Here is a 6208-nt window from a genome sequence, read left to right as displayed (position 1 = left end):
TCGGCAGGCGGACTCTCAACCACTGCGCCACCAGGGAAGCCCTAAATAAGGATTTTAATACTTGTGTTGTCATGTGAATTCTAAAATAATGTATTTAAAGTATCTAGTGCAGTGCTTTACTAGTTTTCTGTGCATGTGATGGTGGATATGAAGTTACTGTTGATGATATGCTGTGTCTAGGTAGAGATGAATTAAGAGAGCCAGTTTTAAAGTGTCATATGTGAATTCAAGCTACATGAAGCTTTTCATTACAGAAAATGACATGGCTTAGTGGGTAAGAATAGGAGCCCAAGTGCTCAAAATAATTATTGCATACTTTCTGAACCAGTAGATTCCTAATAGTGTGCCTCCAGTGCTTAAGAATTTTTTCTTTTAAGGTAATAATTTTAAGGAAAAAATGGCTACTTTTAGTGCCTATTGTGTGTGAATAAACAAAATGTTCAGCAGCTAATTAATTAAATATGTTTATGTTGCTTAGGTTAGGGTGCATTTGAAATATAACAATGAAAACTGTATGTGATATATTGCTCTGCTATGAATCTTTCTGTGATTAAGTCTTGCTTTAAAAGCAGTATGTTTAGATATAACTGCTACTAGAAAATTACTATTTTCTGAACCCATCTGGATATAATTATGCTAATGAATATTAAATAGTACTCGATATTTTCAGTTTTCATGATAAACAATTTAGGAACAATTATAAACAAGTATCAGTAAGGCACTACATTAAAGGATATAGCACAAGTTTAGAAGGGACAGAAGAAATATCTCTCACCACCTGATTTAGCTGGGGAGTTTATCACTAGTTTTAAATTTATCTTTTTTTATAATGTTCCTTAAACATTTGAAGCTGACCTATGGGAAACATCTTTTTCTCCGGTAATGCTTGTAACTGACACAGTAGAAAACTCTTCAATTTCTTTATATTTTATAAGTTAAAAATTATTGGGGGCTTCCCTGGTGGCGCAGTGGTTGAGAGTCCGCCTGCCGATGCAGGGGACACGGGTTCGTGCCCTGGTCCGGGAAGATCCCACATGCCGCGGAGCAGCTGGGCCCGTGAGCCATGGCCGCTGAGCCTGTGCGTCTGAAGCCTGTGCTCCGCAACGGGAGAGGCCACAACAGTGAGAGGCCCGCGTAACACACACACACACACACACACACACACACAATTATTTAATAGTGTTAGGAGATATATATATACACATATATAGTCATATTCCTGTTCACATAAGAATTCTCTCATTTTCCCACCACCAAATTTGCTCAGTTATCTGCTTTTATTCCTTTGTCTTCCCTCCTGTAATATGGAAGAAGTGTTTCTGCTCCTGTCCAAGATCCCACCCCTTTCTACTATTGTATTGGGTTGGCCAAAAGGTTCTTTCGGTTTTTTACGTAAGATGGCTCTAGTAGCGCTTAGTTGTCTTTAACTTCATTCGAAACAATTTTGTTAGATTGTGTGTGACAGCTGTCATATCAGCGTGCATTAAAAAAAAAATCAAAATTGGTGAATTTTTGTGTAGCCATTTTAATATTGAAGACGGAAGGAAAAAAGCAACATTTTCAGCGTATTATGCTTTGTTATTTCAAGAAAGGTAAAAACGCAACCGAAACGCAAAAAAAGATTTGTGCAGTGTATGGAGAAGGTGCTGTGACTGATCAAACGTGTCAAAAGTGGTTTGCGAAGTTTGGTGCTGGAGATTTCATGCTGGACGATGCTCCGCCGTTGGGTAGACCAGTTGAAGTTGATAGTGATCAAATCGAGACATTAATTGAGAACAACCCACATTATACCACTCGGGAGATAGCCGACATACTCAAAATATCCAAATAAAGCGTTGAAATCATTTGTACCAGCTTGGTTATGTTAATCGCTTTGCGGAAGGAAAAAAGCAACATTTTCAGCGTATTATGCTTTGTTATTTCAAGAAAGGTAAAAACGCAACCGAAACGCAAAAAAAGATTTGTGCAGTGTATGGAGAAGGTGCTGTGACTGATCAAACGTGTCAAAAGTGGTTTGCGAAGTTTGGTGCTGGAGATTTCATGCTGGACGATGCTCCGCCGTTGGGTAGACCAGTTGAAGTTGATAGTGATCAAATCGAGACATTAATTGAGAACAACCCACATTATACCACTCGGGAGATAGCCGACATACTCAAAATATCCAAATAAAGCGTTGAAATCATTTGTACCAGCTTGGTTATGTTAATCGCTTTGATGTTTGGGTTCCACTTAAGTTAAGCGAAAAAAACTTTCTTGACCGTATTTCCGCGTGTGATTCTCTACTTAAACGTAACGAAAACGTTCTGTTTTTAAAACAAATTGTGACAGGTGATGAAAAGTGGATACTGTATAATAATGTGGAATGGAAGAGTTCGTGGGGCAAGCGAAATGAACCACCACCAACCAAACCAAAGGCCGGTCTTCATCCAAAGAGGGTGATGGTTGTGTATATGGTGGAATTGGAAGGGAGTCTTCTATTATGAGCTCCTTCTGGAAAACCAGATGATTAATTCCAACAAGTGCTGCTCCCAATTAGACCAACTGAAAGCAGCACTCGACCAAAAGTGTCCAGAATTAGTCAACAGAAAACGCATAATCTTCCATCAGGATAATGCAAGACCACATATTTCTTTGATGACCAGGCAAAAACTGTTACAGCTTGGCCAGGAAGTTCTGATTCATCCGCCATATTCACCAGACATTGCACTTCGGATTTCCATTTATTTAGATCTTTACAAAATTCTTTCAATGGAAAAAATTTCAATTCCCTGGAAGACTGTAAAAGGTACCTGGAACAGTTCTTTGCTCAAAATGATAAAAAGTTTTGGGAAGATGGAATTATGAAGTTGCCTGAAACATGGCAGAAGATAGTGGAACAAAACGGTGAATATGTTGTTCAATAAATGTCTTGGTAAAAATGAAAAAATGTGTCTTTGATTTTTACTTTAAAACGGAAGGAACTTTTTGGCCAACCCAATATATTATTCCTCCCCTTTCTTATATCGAGTTTCTCTCTCTGGATCATTCCCATCAGCAGAACGTGCTCTTTTGTTTCTTCAAGTATTGTGGAATCCTTTGGCTCTACATCTCTCTCCACATGTTGACTCCTTTTTATAGTATTCTATTCAGAATTCTGGAAAGAATTGTCTGTAGTGGATTCTGTACTTATTTATATCACATTCTTTCCTCAACATGCTCCATTTGTGCTTTCATTCCTACAGTTCCTTGAAACTGCTCTTGTTGGAGTCAACAAATTATCTCCATGTTGCCAAATCCATTGTCACTTTGCTGTTCTTATTTTACCTAAAATTGACTATTTCCTCAACTTTGTTTTCCTTTTAGCACTTTTGCATTACAGCATACTTTTCTTGATTTTCCTCCTACTTCATCGATGGTTCCTTCTTAGTCTTTTTTGTTAACTCCTCTTCTGCTTTAAGTCTAAATTTTAGAATATCCCAGGCTCTTTTCTGGGCTTCCAGTTTTTTGCATCTAGATACTTTGGAGACCTTAAATATTGTTTATATTCAGATGACCCAAATCTGACCAAAAGTGTCCAGAATTAGTCAACAGAAAACGCATAATCTTCCATCAGGATAATGCAAGACCACATATTTCTTTGATGACCAGGCAAAAACTGTTACAGCTTGGCCAGGAAGTTCTGATTCATCCGCCATATTCACCAGACATTGCACTTCGGATTTCCATTTATTTAGATCTTTACAAAATTCTTTCAATGGAAAAAATTTCAATTCCCTGGAAGACTGTAAAAGGTACCTGGAACAGTTCTTTGCTCAAAATGATAAAAAGTTTTGGGAAGATGGAATTATGAAGTTGCCTGAAACATGGCAGAAGATAGTGGAACAAAACGGTGAATATGTTGTTCAATAAATGTCTTGGTAAAAATGAAAAAATGTGTCTTTGATTTTTACTTTAAAACGGAAGGAACTTTTTGGCCAACCCAATATATTATTCCTCCCCTTTCTTATATCGAGTTTCTCTCTCTGGATCATTCCCATCAGCAGAACGTGCTCTTTTGTTTCTTCAAGTATTGTGGAATCCTTTGGCTCTACATCTCTCTCCACATGTTGACTCCTTTTTATAGTATTCTATTCAGAATTCTGGAAAGAATTGTCTGTAGTGGATTCTGTACTTATTTATATCACATTCTTTCCTCAACATGCTCCATTTGTGCTTTCATTCCTACAGTTCCTTGAAACTGCTCTTGTTGGAGTCAACAAATTATCTCCATGTTGCCAAATCCATTGTCACTTTGCTGTTCTTATTTTACCTAAAATTGACTATTTCCTCAACTTTGTTTTCCTTTTAGCACTTTTGCATTACAGCATACTTTTCTTGATTTTCCTCCTACTTCATCGATGGTTCCTTCTTAGTCTTTTTTGTTAACTCCTCTTCTGCTTTAAGTCTAAATTTTAGAATATCCCAGGCTCTTTTCTGGGCTTCCAGTTTTTTGCATCTAGATACTTTGGAGACCTTAAATATTGTTTATATTCAGATGACCCAAATCTATAGCTTTGACATCTCCCAAGAGTTCCTACTGATACAGCTAATATCTTAGAAACCTCCACTTTGACATTTTATGGTCATCTCAGATTCTATTGGCCAAAACAGAATTTCTTTATTTCCTTCTCACCCCTAGTGTTGAAACCTTCATCTCTGTCTTTTCCCATCTCAGCAAAAGCTGTCATAATCTAATCAGTATCCTGTAGATTCTACCTCTTAAATCTATCACATTTTAGTCTAATTTTTTTTTCCATCACTACAACTTGGTATATAGTAGTTAAGAACTGGTTCTGGAATCAGATTGCCTAGGTTCAAATACCAGTTCTCTGTGTACAGTTTCTGTGACCTGAGTCAGGTTACTTAACCTAGCTGTACTTCAGTGTTCTTGCTGGTAAAATTGTAAAATTATTAGAACAATGCTGGGACATAGCAAGTATGTTTTTTTATTAGTCTTGAGTGTTAGTACTGCTGCTACCACCATCACTACCTCCACTCCCATCCTAGCTCAAGCCGCCATCATCTCTTAACTGGGACTATTGCATTAGCCTTCTAATTGTTTTCTATACCTATATGCTTGTCCTCTACTCACCTGCCCCAAATCCATTCTGACCCGTTCTCCGTACAGTAGACAGGATGATTTTTTCCCAAATATAAATTACATAACATTACTCCCAGGCCAAAAAACAGCTTTGCCTTTATTACACTTGCTGTAAACTTCAGACTTACAGAGCTTTACATCTAGCCCCTGCTGACCTTTCTTAACCTCATCTCTTACCTCACTGCTCTTTTCCCACTATGATACAACTGTACTTCTCATTCTTCTTTGAACGGAGTAAGTTATACCCTCCTCAGGGTCTTTGTACTATTTGTTTCATATGCCTGAAATATGTGCTTCCCTTGTCCTCATCACTCAGATCTTCACATATTACCTTTTAGAGAGGCCTATATTTACCACCCAGCCGAAAGAAGCCACTCTGACAATATCTTATCATCCTTATTTTAAATCTCTGCCAAGAGCTTAACATTGTCTAATATTTCTATTTGTTACATGCTTTCTCCACTAGAATGTTAGTTCCAAAACTCTATCCCCATGTGAGTTCAGACTGTGTCCCAAGCCCATAGTCTAGTGCCTGGCTTCACAGTAAAGTGATGGAGAAACTTCCAAGCATACAATTGCCTTTTATTTTTTACTTTATTTGCCAACCCTCTTAATCTGTAATACAGTGTCCTGAATGGACCCAAGTTCAGGAAGACAGTGACTTAACTTAGCTTCTTAGGCCTTAAGCTAGAATCAGCTCCTAGTTACCAGCTAGACTCTTCATTAAGTACATAGTTGGGTTTTCCTAGGATTTGTTGACCACTGAGTTAACTGACCTGTCTGAACATAAAAGATTTGATGCAGCTTCTAGTTTGATTTGGCTTTTAATAGAGCGCCACTTGAAGTCTTGTTTTATACAATTCTTAACTACCAAAATGCTCTTAAATGAACCTAAAGCATTGTTTAAGTAGTTGTCACTTACTGACATTCATCTTGTTAAGGCATTGGAAGTTACAAAAATATGTAATAGAGCTTGATACCTGTCTAGAAACTTAAGATCATTTACCTCATTTTCAATAGTTAACCCATGAGTTTAAAGCTAATATGCTATTTTTAGTTTAATAAATGAAGACTTGTTTTATGTCACGT

General features: G+C 37.4%; 1 protein-coding gene across 5 annotated transcripts in view; it reads left to right on the top strand.

Moving 5' to 3' along the window:
- Positions 1–6208, top strand: part of ARL13B (ARF like GTPase 13B) — a 77535-nt gene that overhangs the window by 28720 nt on the left and 42607 nt on the right. The window lies entirely within an intron of this gene.

The sequence above is a fragment of the Physeter macrocephalus genome, chromosome 1 (genome assembly GCF_002837175.3).
Source record: "Physeter macrocephalus isolate SW-GA chromosome 1, ASM283717v5, whole genome shotgun sequence".
Lineage (NCBI taxonomy): Eukaryota > Metazoa > Chordata > Mammalia > Artiodactyla > Physeteridae > Physeter > Physeter macrocephalus.
This window is presented reverse-complemented; position numbering and strand designations above follow the sequence as displayed.